The sequence below is a fragment of the Macaca nemestrina genome, chromosome 6 (assembly GCF_043159975.1).
Source record: "Macaca nemestrina isolate mMacNem1 chromosome 6, mMacNem.hap1, whole genome shotgun sequence".
Taxonomy (NCBI): domain Eukaryota; kingdom Metazoa; phylum Chordata; class Mammalia; order Primates; family Cercopithecidae; genus Macaca; species Macaca nemestrina.
In genome coordinates this window covers 28438481-28450986 of record NC_092130.1, presented here as the reverse complement: position 1 = coordinate 28450986, position 12506 = coordinate 28438481, and the positions used below count along the sequence as shown (strand labels likewise).

General features: G+C 41.5%; 2 protein-coding genes and 1 long non-coding RNA gene across 5 annotated transcripts in view; 2 read left to right on the top strand and 1 right to left on the bottom strand.

Moving 5' to 3' along the window:
• LOC105466838 (glycine receptor alpha 1) overlaps positions 1–12506 on the bottom strand; it is a 103385-nt gene that overhangs the window by 45647 nt on the left and 45232 nt on the right. The window lies entirely within an intron of this gene.
• LOC105466836 (histone H2B type 1-J-like) overlaps positions 1–12506 on the top strand; it is an 88389-nt gene that overhangs the window by 56644 nt on the left and 19239 nt on the right. The window lies entirely within an intron of this gene.
• Positions 11247–12506, top strand: part of LOC105466837 (uncharacterized) — a 68955-nt gene continuing 67695 nt past the window's right edge. For both annotated transcript variants that reach the window (XR_011624569.1, XR_011624568.1), the window contains exon 1: positions 11247–11936. This is a non-coding gene — a long non-coding RNA (uncharacterized lncRNA). The remainder of the gene's footprint in view (positions 11937–12506) is intronic.

Genomic DNA, 12506 nt, shown 5'->3' with positions numbered 1-12506 from the left:
TGTCAGAGCCCAAGCATTTAACCAGTAGACTACACTACCCATGATCTCCCAGATATGCATTGAGTGACAGTTTGATGACACCTCAGTGTCATCAGTACTGCCTCTGGCTGCTATGACGTACCTGTGGGATTTTAGATGCCCACAACTAACAGGAAGTATTGAAAAGGGCAAAGGACAGAAAGCTTCTGCCCTAGATTTAGCAATCCGCTAGTGCTTTATTTCTGCCTCAAGCCATGGAATTCATCTGCTCTCTGCTCTACACTCAAGTCCAGTGCTTGTGGACTGTCCAGATCCCTGTCTGTTGCCTGCTTGGCCCCAGATGCTTTGTGTCTTGAATTTCTCCTAAGTCACCATGCTGCCTGGTGCATTCTCATTTAGATATCACACAATCAAAGCTACATTTGTTGTAAAGAACTGTAGATGGTTTGGACGAGTGGAAATTAGCATCTTTATTTGTCTTTAGGGGATCACTAAAGATCAATGTGCATTTAATAATTACATAAAAATGTGAATAGCAGTTCTGTTTATTGGGTGTATTGGGTGTCTAACATTTGCTAAAACTTTTTTTTTTTTTTTTTTTTTGAGATGGACTCTTGCTCTGTCGCCCAGGCTGGAGTGCAGTGATGGGATCTCTGCTCACTGCAACCTCTGCCTCGCAGGTTCAAGGGGTTCTCCTGCCTTAGCCTCCTGAGCAGCTGGGATTATAGGCACCTACCACCACGCCCGGCTAATTTTTGTATTGTTAGTAGAGACGCAGTTTCACCATGTTGGCCAGGCTTGTCTCAAACTCCTGACCTCAAGTGATCCACCCACCTTGGTGTCCCAAAGTGCTGGGATTACAGGCATGAGCCACCGCATAGAACTTGCTAAACTTTTTGGCCGGGTGCGGTGGCTCACGTCTGTAATCCCAGCACTTTGGGAGGCCAAAGTAGGTGGATCTTCTGAGGTCAGGAGTTTGAGACCAACCTGGCCAATGTGGCAAAAACCCGTCTCTACTAAAAATATAAAAATTAGCGAGGCGTGCTGGCAAGCGCCTGTAATCCCAGCTACTTGGGAGGCTGAGACGGGAGAATTGCTTGAACCTGGAAGGTGGTGGTTGCAGTGAGCCAAGATCATGCCACTGCACTCCAGCCTGGGTGACAGAGCGAGATTCTGCCTCAAAAAACAAACAAACAAACAAAAACAACCAACAACAACAAAAAACTTTTCATTAACCTATCATACTGGGTATTATTATACTCATTTCACAGGAGAGGAAACCGAAATTTAGAGAGGTTAAATGGAGGTTATGTTTCTTGCCCAAAATCACATAGCTAGTAGGTGCTAGGAACAGAGATATGAATCCAGGACTTCTGGTTTCCAATTTCACACTCTTTTGACAATTATAGGCTGTATCTTCCCCTTTTAAAAAAATTTTTAAACCAAGTTCAATTTACTTTATTTTAAACCATCTATTTAAAATATTTTAAAAGTAAACATTTATTATTAAAATTATTAAATATGTTAAACATATATTTAAACTTTTTATTAAATATTAAATACCATATTTTAGACTATCTATGGGGTAGATCAAGGAAATATAGTAGACGTAGAATACCAGGCCCCCGCTGAGCCCACCCATGTGACGGGTTGGTGCATAAATAACCTTATAATCAGTATCAGGTGAAGAATTTTGGATTGGGATATTAAGCAGTGAAGTAGATTTATGACTGGTTGCTATAGGGTGCAAATGGAAGGAAGGGTGGATGTTAACCTGGAAAGAGGAAAGCTGATAGAGTTGGCAGTGCAGGGCACAATGCTGAGACATGCCACTAACAAACTTGGAAATATGGAAATTAAGGTCACCCTCTGAGAGTAAAAAAAAAAAAAAAAAAAAAAAGGAGATGAATATGCAATGGAGGGATTTGCATGTTCAAATCTGAGGCCCAGCATCAATCTGAATGACCTGTGTGTAATCTCAATGACTTAGGATGGGCATGTGCTTGTAATGTAATGAGAAGAACCCTAATTTATTGTGTTGCATCTTGTTTTATTTGTTGTATTGCATCTGTTTTGTAAACATATGTGGGACATTCATTCTGTAGCATAAGAAAGGGCAGTTCAAGTAGCAGGAATTTGGCAGTTGGTAATCTAGCATCCTCCATCACTATATTTGTGGGAACACCAACTTTCTTTCTTTTTTTTTTTTTTTATAGTCAGGCAACCTTTAATAAATATCCCATTTCCCATCTCTCAAACCACTACTTTTGAATATCTGCAAGCAGAGTATTCCTTTGGTATTTCCAATTTAATTTATTCAGTTTATATAGGGGTATTTAGTTATATATATATATATATATATATATATATATATCTTCCCTACATTATATTTTACTTGAATTTAAAAGTCCAATCAATATTATTAAATTCAAAATAGTGGAAAAGAGTATCTTTGAACACATACAAGTATTTAACTAATAAATGAATATATGAATATGTAATTAGATCCAAATTGTGACAAATTTTGTTGTCTTTATTTATTTATTTATTTATTTATTATTACTATACTTTAAGTTGTAGGGTACATGTGCATAACGTGCAGGTTTGTTACATATGTATATTTGGGGAACACCAACTTTCTTGCCACTAGAAGGAGGGCTTCTGTGTGGTGACACAAGGATGGCTTCTTAGAACTCTCTCTGGCCTGGATGAAATTTCCCTCAAGACTGTCTACCTCTCTTTTCTACAATTCCAGTTATGTTAAAAGCAACTTTTGCTTGGCTTTCCTGGTATTAGGATAGTGGCAAGGGAGCACACTCCTGGTGGACACGGCATTCTTATTATTACAATAGAAAGTCTTACTGTAAATTGGAACAATTTGGCAGTTTGATTTCCCCACTTCAGTCTTTCGTGGGTTTGATGGTCATGAGTCAGCCTTCTGGAATTGGATCTGATGAAGAGTCACGCTCTGGGTAGTCATAAGATCACTGCTGTGATGCCTCCCCTGGTGTACTGGGAGAGAATCATCCAGCAGATGGTACCAAGACTGCTCATCACCCCGTGCTTTGCTCGTGATAGACTCTAATGGCATTTCTGAGGGCTTTCTCCTTGGTCCTCTCTTAGTCTTTTGTTTACCAAAGCTTTGTTGAGTGTGGCACCATATCTAATTGGATAAGAGTGAACAGACTTTCTCTTGGATCCCCCAGACCCAAGAAGATAAGAAGGGACCTAGCATAAGCTGTGTAGAGAGACAAAAGTATAATGGAAAAAGCAACAACAACAACAGATCTTATGCATAATAGCAACCAACCCCACAAAATATCTATGAATAAAGCTAACATGAAATATGTGAGTTGTATATATTAAAAAAAAACTACAAAACTTACTGAAAGGCATGAAGGAATACCCATATAATTGGAGAGATGTACTATACTTATAAAATATTGTAAAGATGTACTTTATTCCCAAATTAATCTTTAAACTCAATGCAATCCTAATCAAAACCTGAGAGGATTTTTTGTTTTGTTTTTGTTTTGAGAGTCTTGCTGTGTCACCCAGGTTGGAGTGCAGTGGCACGATCTCGGCTCACTGCAAGCTCCGCCTCCCGGGTTCATGGCATTCTCTTGTCACAGGCACCCGCCACCACGCCCGGCTAATTTTTTTTTGTATTTTTAGTAGAGACGGGGTTTCACTGTGTTAGCCAGGATGGTCTCGATCTCCTGACCTCGTGATCCGCCTGCCTCGGCCTCCCAAAGTGCCGGGATTACAGGTGTGAACCACTGGGCCTGGCCCTGAGACGATTTTTATAGGCCTCAATACACTGATTCTAAAGTTCACATGGAAGAAAGAAAGGGCTGAAAGTGTTAAGAAAAGCTTGTAAATGAAGAACAACAGAGGGCTTTCTCTACCAGACATAGAAATATACGTCATAGAAATTAAAGTAGTGTAATATTGGTACAGAAACAGATAAACAGAACAATGGAGCAATAAACTGAGACTAGAGACTAGAAATGTATACATGGGGATTTAGTTTATGAAAAAGATAGCATTTCAAATCAGTAGAAAAATAGTAACTATTTAAGAAATGGTGTTGGAATAATAGAAACTCAATCAGAGAGAAATAGAGTTAAGCAACCACCAAATTCTTCATATAAAATTAAACTCCAAATGGATTTAGGAGATGCATATAAAAAAAGAAACCTATAATATTATTCAAAATGCCCAGTCAACGTATTAAAAGATGCTCAAATTCACTAGGAATCTGAAGTGCAAATTGAAAATGACAATGAGGTACCATTTTGAAAATCCCATTTGGTGAAAATAAAAAAGCTTGATAATATCTTGGGTTGGCAAGAATGAAGAGAAATAAACAGTATTGTAGGGAATGTAAATTATTGAAGCTTTTTTTTTGGAAAGGAATTGGGCAAAATACTTTTAGAAAGTGAATATTCTTTCATTAAAGCAATTCTACTTCTGGAATATATCCTAAAGGAATGCACACAGAGAGTTATGTACAAGAATGCTCATTGTAGCATTGTTTGCAATAGTGTGAAGCTGAAAAAACCAAAAATCATGTCAAGAGAAAGTGGTTAAATACTGTGAAATGATGGTGTCTCCATACCATGGAATTTTACCGGGAGGTTATAAAGCCTGGAAACATAGTATAATTTTGTCATATATTTAATGTAATATTAATAAACAATATATTTGTTCTCCCATGTTTCCAAATTTGGGACTGTGTAGAGAGTTAAAAAGAATGAGGCAGATCTATATGTAGCCATGTGGAGAGAGGCGTCAAGCTGTGGTGGAGTGGAAAAAGCAAATTGTATTGCACAATCCTACTTACACAAATACATGTATATGTACCTGAATGTATGGACAATCAAGGAAAGGGGACTAGTATGGTGTACACTAAATTTTATTTGTAATGGTTAACTCAGGATAGGACAAAGGGAATTGGAGGGGAGGGCAAAACAGGGGCATTCTTATTTCTCGTTCTCATTTTTGCTTTTTATTGAACTAATTACAAAAGCTTGTTTTCATATATTACTAATGCGCTTTAAAAATATTCCAGGGTGCTGCTGTCCATAAGCATACTGCAAGTGAACATTGTGACATGGCTCCCGAAATGGGAAGGTCTTTGAGGTGGAATGAGTAGAAATGGATTTTACAGCCTAGAGAAGGTTTTCCAAGGGCTTCCTGGGGGAGGGAGAGGTTGAAAGAGAGGTCAAGAGAATGAGATTCTTGGTTCTCTCTCCACTTCAACCAGAACCACCCATTTAAAAAAATCTGCTCATTAAAGTGCTACATAAGATTTACCTTACAGGCAGGCGCGGTGGCTCATGCCTGTAATTCCAGCACTTTGGGAGGCTGACAGGGTGGATAGCTTGAGGTCAGGAGTTTGAGACCAGCCTGGCCAATATGGTGAAACCCCATCTCTACTAAAAATACAAAAATTAGCTAGGTGTGGTGGCGCACACCTGTAATCCCAGCTACTCGGGAGGCTGAGGCACAAGAATTGCTTGAACTTGGGAGGTGGAGGTTGCAGTGAGCCAAGATTGAGATCGCACCACTCCACTCCAGCCTGGGTGACAGAGCAAGACTCTGTCTAAAAAAAAAAAAAAAAAGTTTACCTTAGAAATGAACTAAGGTGGGACTGCTATTAAAAACAATGCTTTGAAATTCACTAACCCAGAATAAGGATGGCCCCACTTTGCTCTGCTCGGAACACTCCTTGTGAGACTGGGTCTATTTCTTTTTCTTTTAAAAAAATTGTTATTTTAGAGTCAGGGGGTACATGTGCAGGCTTGTTACATGGGTATATTGTGTAATGCTGGAGCTTGGGCTTCTTTTGAACCCATCAGTTAAATAGTGAACATAGTACCCTATAGGTGGTTTATTTCTTGACCTTTCATCTCAAGATGGAAATCAAGCGCTGGGTGCACTTTGAGGAGAGCACCCTGGTGGTGAAGGGACTGAAAACTAGAGAGAATGGTTGAGGAAGCCAGGCTTGGGGAGGAACAGGGAGAACCGATCTCAATTATGTGAAGGGTTGTCAGTTGAGTTGGTTGGTTCTGTGTGGCACGAGGGTCAGGACTAAAGCCATGGGTAAATGGAGATTTCAGAGCTGCCCAAAGATGAAATGGGCTGTCCCTTTACCATCAGGGTGCTCTCCTCAGTGTGTTGAGTTCCATCTTGAGATGAAAGACCAATAAATAAATTACTTATTGGTTATTATGTTCACTATTTGGGTGATGGGTTCAATAGAAACCCAGATGCTAACATTACGCAATATATCCATGTAACAAACCTCCGCATGACCCCTTGAATCTAAAATTGGGAGGTAGTAGGTTCCCCATCACTGGAGGTGTGCGAGCAAAAATACTTGGACACGATGTTTATGGCAACAGATGGGGGTGTGCTTAGAGAACCTTTCACAAATACTGACTGGCTCTTGTGATTTAAGCAATGTGGTGGGAACTGGAAATATAGAGGTGATTGAGGGAAATAAGGTCCCCACTCTGGATGAAAAAGCCAACAAGGCAACAAACAAACAAGTGAACTTTTACATTTTAGATATTGCTCTGAGGATAATAGAACATGGTGATGTGATAGAGAGTAACTGGAAGAGGAGGATTATTTTAGGTAGGGAGGTGGAGAAGGACCCCCTGAAGCAATGTCTGAGCTAAGACCTGAAGGGTAAGAAGGAGCCAGGCATGCAAAGATCTTTCTGGGCAGAGGGAACAGAATGTGGTAAGAACCTTTGAAACTTGTTGCAGGATTGGAAGTAGGAGAATTCTGTGATCCGATTTGCGTTTTAAAATGATTCTTCTAGCAACTATGGGAAGTGGTAGGGGGCACGAGGAGGGGAAGGAAGGAGACCAGTTAGGAGGCCATTTGGTCAAGCAGGAGAGAGATTATGCCAATTTTAACTAGGAGTTGAGAGCAGCAAAGTGGGAAAAAAGTAGATGGATTTAAGTTTTATTTTTGTGATTCAAAATGTCTGCCTCATTCAATCAACTGATCCCAGGATGGGTTGACTTTGACTTATGACTAAATGACTGCTCCCTAGCCAATGTGTTAATATTTATGGTTGGGTATAAACGGATTATTTTTTTAAAGATGGATCTTGCTCTGTTGCCCAGGTTGGAGTACAGTGGCACAATGATAGCTCACTGCATCCTTAAACTCCTGGGCTCAAGTGATCTCCTCTCTCCTCAGCCTCCTGAGTAGCTGGGACTACAGGTGCATGCCAGCATGCCCAGCTGATACTTTAATTTTTTTGTAGAGATAGGGTCTCACTTTGTTGCCTAGGCTTGTCTTGAACTCTTAGCTTCAAGTGATCCTCTTACTTCAGCCTCCCAAAATGCTAGAATTATAGCCATGAACTCCCACACTTGGCTATAAGGGGCTTTTGATCTCCCTGTGTGGTAGCTGTTTTCTTGTATCTTGAGGTCTTATTTGCAAACATCCAAAATGATAGATGACCAAGGTTTTCTTGTGACACAAGTCCTTATAGGACTGGACAAATCCTGCCGTCTAAGTTCTAACCAGGCCTGACCCTGCTTAGTTTCAGAGATTAGATGAGATTGGGTGTGTTCAGGATTGTATGGCCATAGACAAGGACTGCACAAATCCTACTGAGCTTCTTAATGACCAAACGATGCTGCGGAAGACCAGGATGAGGTCATGCCCTCACATGGCCCTGGTGCCCTTGGCTCTGCCACTTCCCACTGCCCTCTTTCTTTATGCTCAGCAAATGGAGTAGGCCAAGAACAGGCCCTCAGGAGTCAGGCAGCCTGGGGATGATAAATGGCACAGCCAGTTATTGGCTGGAAAAATTTGAGTGAATCAAGCTTCTCTAAGCCTCAGTTTCCTTATGTATAAAATGGGATTGTTGTACATAAAATAATTCCCATAATTCACTAACCACAATTACCTGACTTTCAGAAAAGTACTCACTAAATGACAAACACCAATACTAAAACCTCACATTCTTTTCACAGTAGAGCTTTTTGAAAGGCTTATCTTCATGCTGTCTTTGTTTCAACTTATCCTTTGCTTTCTGCATGCCCCTGAAATTGCATTCCCTAATTCTATATACTTACCCTCCCTTCCCCTATCCCCCACTGCCAAAACTACTAGACGATACTTTCTTTTCTTATTTGACTTTTCTTTCCTCTTTTGGCACTATTGGACACACAACAGTTTTTTGAAACCCTTTCATCCTTTGGTTCATCCCTTGAAACTGTTCTCTCCTGGAAGGTTTGAACATGGGAAGTACCATGACCAGGTTGCTGCTTTAGAAAAATCACGCAATTTGGCGCTGATCAGTTTAGAAAAAAGAAAATAAGAAAAATAACTCAAAAGCACACAATACAACAGTGCCTGGTACACACATATTCAGAGAATTATTATTAATAATTTACAGAGAATTATTATTAACCTCTGTGTTCCACAGCATCCTGGCATAGCTCTGTAATCTCACCCATCCTACTGTGGTATTATCTTGTTTTCCTTGAAATAGACTCCTTGAAAGCAGAGACCTCCTACTCACTGATGTCTGGTTCCTGTTTACTTCTGGTACCATGGGAGGATTATACTTCTCTTTGGGCAGTGCCATGTGACTTTCCTTGGATAGCGAAATGCAAGCAGAAGTCACTCCTAGGTGGAACACATTTACTTGCCAGTTGTTATGGACTGAATGTGTCCCTCCGAAATTTATATGTTGAAGCCCTAACCCTCAGAGTGACTGTATTTGAAGATGGAGTCTTTAAGGAGGTGATAAAGGTTAAATGAGGTCATGAGGGTGGGGCCCTAATTCAGTAGTATTTATGTCCTAATAAGGAGAGAAAGAGGTACCAGATCTCTCTCTCTCTCTCCTTGCATAGAGAAGAAGCCATGTGAGGACACAGTGAGAAGAAGGCTGTCTACAAGCCAGGAAAAGGGCCCTCATTAGAGACCAACTCTGGTGGCACCTTGAGCTTGAACTTCTAGCCTCCAGAACTGTGACACAATAATTTTCTGTTGTTAAAGGCATCCAATCTGTGGTACTTTGTTATGGTAGCACGCACTAATACACCAGTGTTCAACCCTTTGGTGTATTGTTCTCGTGTGTGGCAAATGTGAAATTGTGTATTGTTATGGAAATGCAATGCTGAGCTACTACCTGAGGGAAAGCAGCCCTGGAGAGCCCCTAGATCTGCAGCAGACTTTAGATGAGCGATAAATGAAACATTATTGTCTAAAGATGTTAAGATTTTGGGGATTTGTTACTGCAGGAAAGCCTAGCTTATAGGACTAAAACAGAACTCTATCTCTAGAGCCTAATGCCAAATTTAGCAAATGTAAGACCTTAATTAATAAATGCAGTGGAAAGAACAAATGAATGAAGAGAGACCAGTAAAAATAAAAACAAGCAAAAAACAAAAGTGAAAACACAACAACAACAAAAAATTCCAAAACCCAGAAGGGCATTTCCTTATGTTTGGGTGTTGGTGTCCCCACCCAAATCTAATCTTGAATTCCCATGTGTTATGGGAGGGACCTGTTGGGAGGTAATTGGATTATGGGGGTGGGTCTTTCCCATGCTGTTCTCATGATAGTGAATAAGTCTTAAAAGATCTGATAGTTTTAAAAAGAGGAGTTTCCCTGCACAAGTTCTTCTCTTGTCTGCTGCCATGTGAGACGTGCCTTTTACCTTCCACCATGATTGTAAGGCCTCCCCAGTGACATGGAACTGTAAGTCCAATAAAGCTCTTTCTTTTGTAAATGCCAGTCTTGGGCATATATTTATCAGCAGCATGAAAATGGACTAATACAGTAAATTGGTACCAGTAGAGTGGGGCGATACTGAAAAGATACTTGAAAACGTGGAAGTGACTTTGGGCACTGCTGAAAACATACCCGAAAATGTGAAATTAGGTAACAGGCAGAGGTTAGAACAGTTTGGAGGACTCAAAAGAAGACAGGAAAATGTGGGAAAGTTTGGAACTTCCTAGAGACTTGTTGAATGGCTTTGCCCAAAATGCTGATAGTAATATGGACAGTAAAGTCTAGGCTGAGGTGGTCTCAGATGGATATGAGGAACTTTTTGGGAACTGGAGCGAAGATGATGCTTGTTATGTTTGAGCACAGAGACTGGCAGCATTTTGCCCCTGCCCTAGAGATTTGTGGAACTTTGAACTTCAGAGAGATGATTTAGGGTTCTGGTGGAAGAAATTTCTAAGCAGCAAACCATTCAAGAAGTTACTTGGGTGCCGTTAAGGGCACTCAGTTTTATAAGGGAAGCCGAGCATAAAAGTTTGGAAAATTTGCAGCCTGACAATGTGATAGAAAAGAAAAACCTATTTTCTGAGGAGAAATTGAAGAAATTTGCATAAGTAACGAGGAGCCAAATGTTAATCCCCAAGACAATGGGGAAAATGTCTCCAGAGCATGTCAGAGGTCTTCACAGCAGCCCCTCCCATCACAGGCCCAAAGGCCCAGGAGAAAATTGTTTCATGGGCCAGGCCCAGGGTCCCTGTGCTGTGTGCAGTCTAGAGACTTGGTGCCCTGTGTCCCAGCCACTCCAGCCATGACTAAAAGGTGCCAAACTACAACTCGGGTTGTTGCTTCAGAAGGTGGAAGCCCCAAGCCTTGGTGGCTTCCACATGGTATTGAGTCTGTGGGCGCACAGAAGTCAAGAATTGAGGTTTGATAACCTCTGCCTAGATTTCAGAAGATGTATGGAAATGCCTGGATGCCCAGGCAAAAGTCTGCTGCAGGGGTGGGGCCCTCATGGAGAACCTCTGCTAGGGCAGTGCAAAAGGGAAATGTGGGGTTGAACCCCCCACACAGAGTCCCCACTTGGGCACCTCCTAGTGGAGCTGTGAGAAGAGCGCCACTGTACTCCAGACCCCAGAATGGTAGATACACTGACAACTTGCACTGTGAGCCTGGAAAAGCTGCGGACACTCAACGCCAGCCTGTGAAAGCAGCCAGGAGGGAGGGTATACCCTGCAAGTCAAAGGGGCATAGCTGCCCAAGACCATGGGAACCCACCCCTTGCATCAGCGTGACCTGAATGTGAGACGTGGAGTCAAAAGAGATCATTCTGGAGCTTTAAGACTTGACTGTCCCACTGGATTTCAGATTTGCATAGGGTCTGTAACCCCTTTGTTTTGGCCAATGTCTCCCATTTAGAATGGCTGTATTTATCCAAAGCCTGTACCCCCATTGTATCTAGGAAGTAACTAACTTGCTTTTTTTTTTTTTTTTTGATTTTATTTTATTTATTTACTTATTTCTTTTAGACAGAGTCTCACTCTGTTGCCCAGGCTGGAGTGCAGTGGCACCATCTCGGCTCACTGCAACTTCTGCCTCCCGGATTCAAGCAATTCTCCTGCCTCAGCCTCCGAATAGCTGGGACTACAGGCTCACATCACCATGTCTGGATAATTTTTGTATTTTTAGTAGAGATGAGGTTTCACCATGTTGGCTAGGCATGAACCACTGTGCCTGGCCAACTAACTTGCTTTTGATTTTACAGGCTCATAGGTGGAAGGGACTTGCCTTGTCTTGGATGAGACTTTGGACTGTGAACTTTTGAATTAATGCTGAAATGAGTTAAGCCTTTGGGGGACTGTTGGGAAGGCATGATTGGTTTTGAAATGTGAGGACATGAGATTTGTGAGGGGCCAGGAGCGGAATGATATGGCTGTGTCCCCACTGAAATCTCATCTTGAATTTCCATGTGTTGTGGGAGGGGCCTGGTGGGAGGTAATTGAATTGTTGGGGCAGGTCTTTCCCAAGCTGTTCTTGTGACAGTGAGTAAGTCTCATGAGATTTGATGTTTATTATAAAGGAGAGTTTTCCTGCACAAGCTCTCTCTTTGCCTGCTGCCATCCACGTAGGATGTGACTTGTTCTTCCTCGCCTTTCACCATGATTGTAAAGCTTCCCCAGCCATGTAGAACTGTAAGTCCAATTAAACCTTTTCTTTTGTAAATTGCCCGGTCTTGGGTATGTCTTTATTAGCAGTGTGAAAATGGACTAATGCAAAGTCTCTGCTTTGGCTGACTAGTTTAGTAGTAAATAATCTTTTATATTTCTATAGCATTTACTAATGACTTGCATACCTATTACTCTGTGTGATCCTATACACCATTCTTATAGAGCCAGGTACCTGGGGGAACTGTGTCTCAGAAGTGTTACATGGTGGCAGAGTGAGAACTCAAACCCTGGTCTCCTGACTCCTGGTTCAGGTCTCTGTCCATTGCCCCTTAACGTCAAATAAGGCCAAACTTGTGGACTGTAGTTGCACAGGCTGTCATCAATCAGCAGGGGTCCTGGCCACCGTGCACCTGTCTTGTGCCAAGCTAGCCTGCTCCTTGGCAAGAGAGGCTGGAACACATGTTCTAATAATGGAAATACTAGGATTCATGCCCAAAGGATGTCAACACTCTCTCTGTCTGTCTCTCTCTCTTGTGTTTATATACAGTTTTACACAAATTCCAGCAATATATAAGTCCCTTAATGTGCACACAT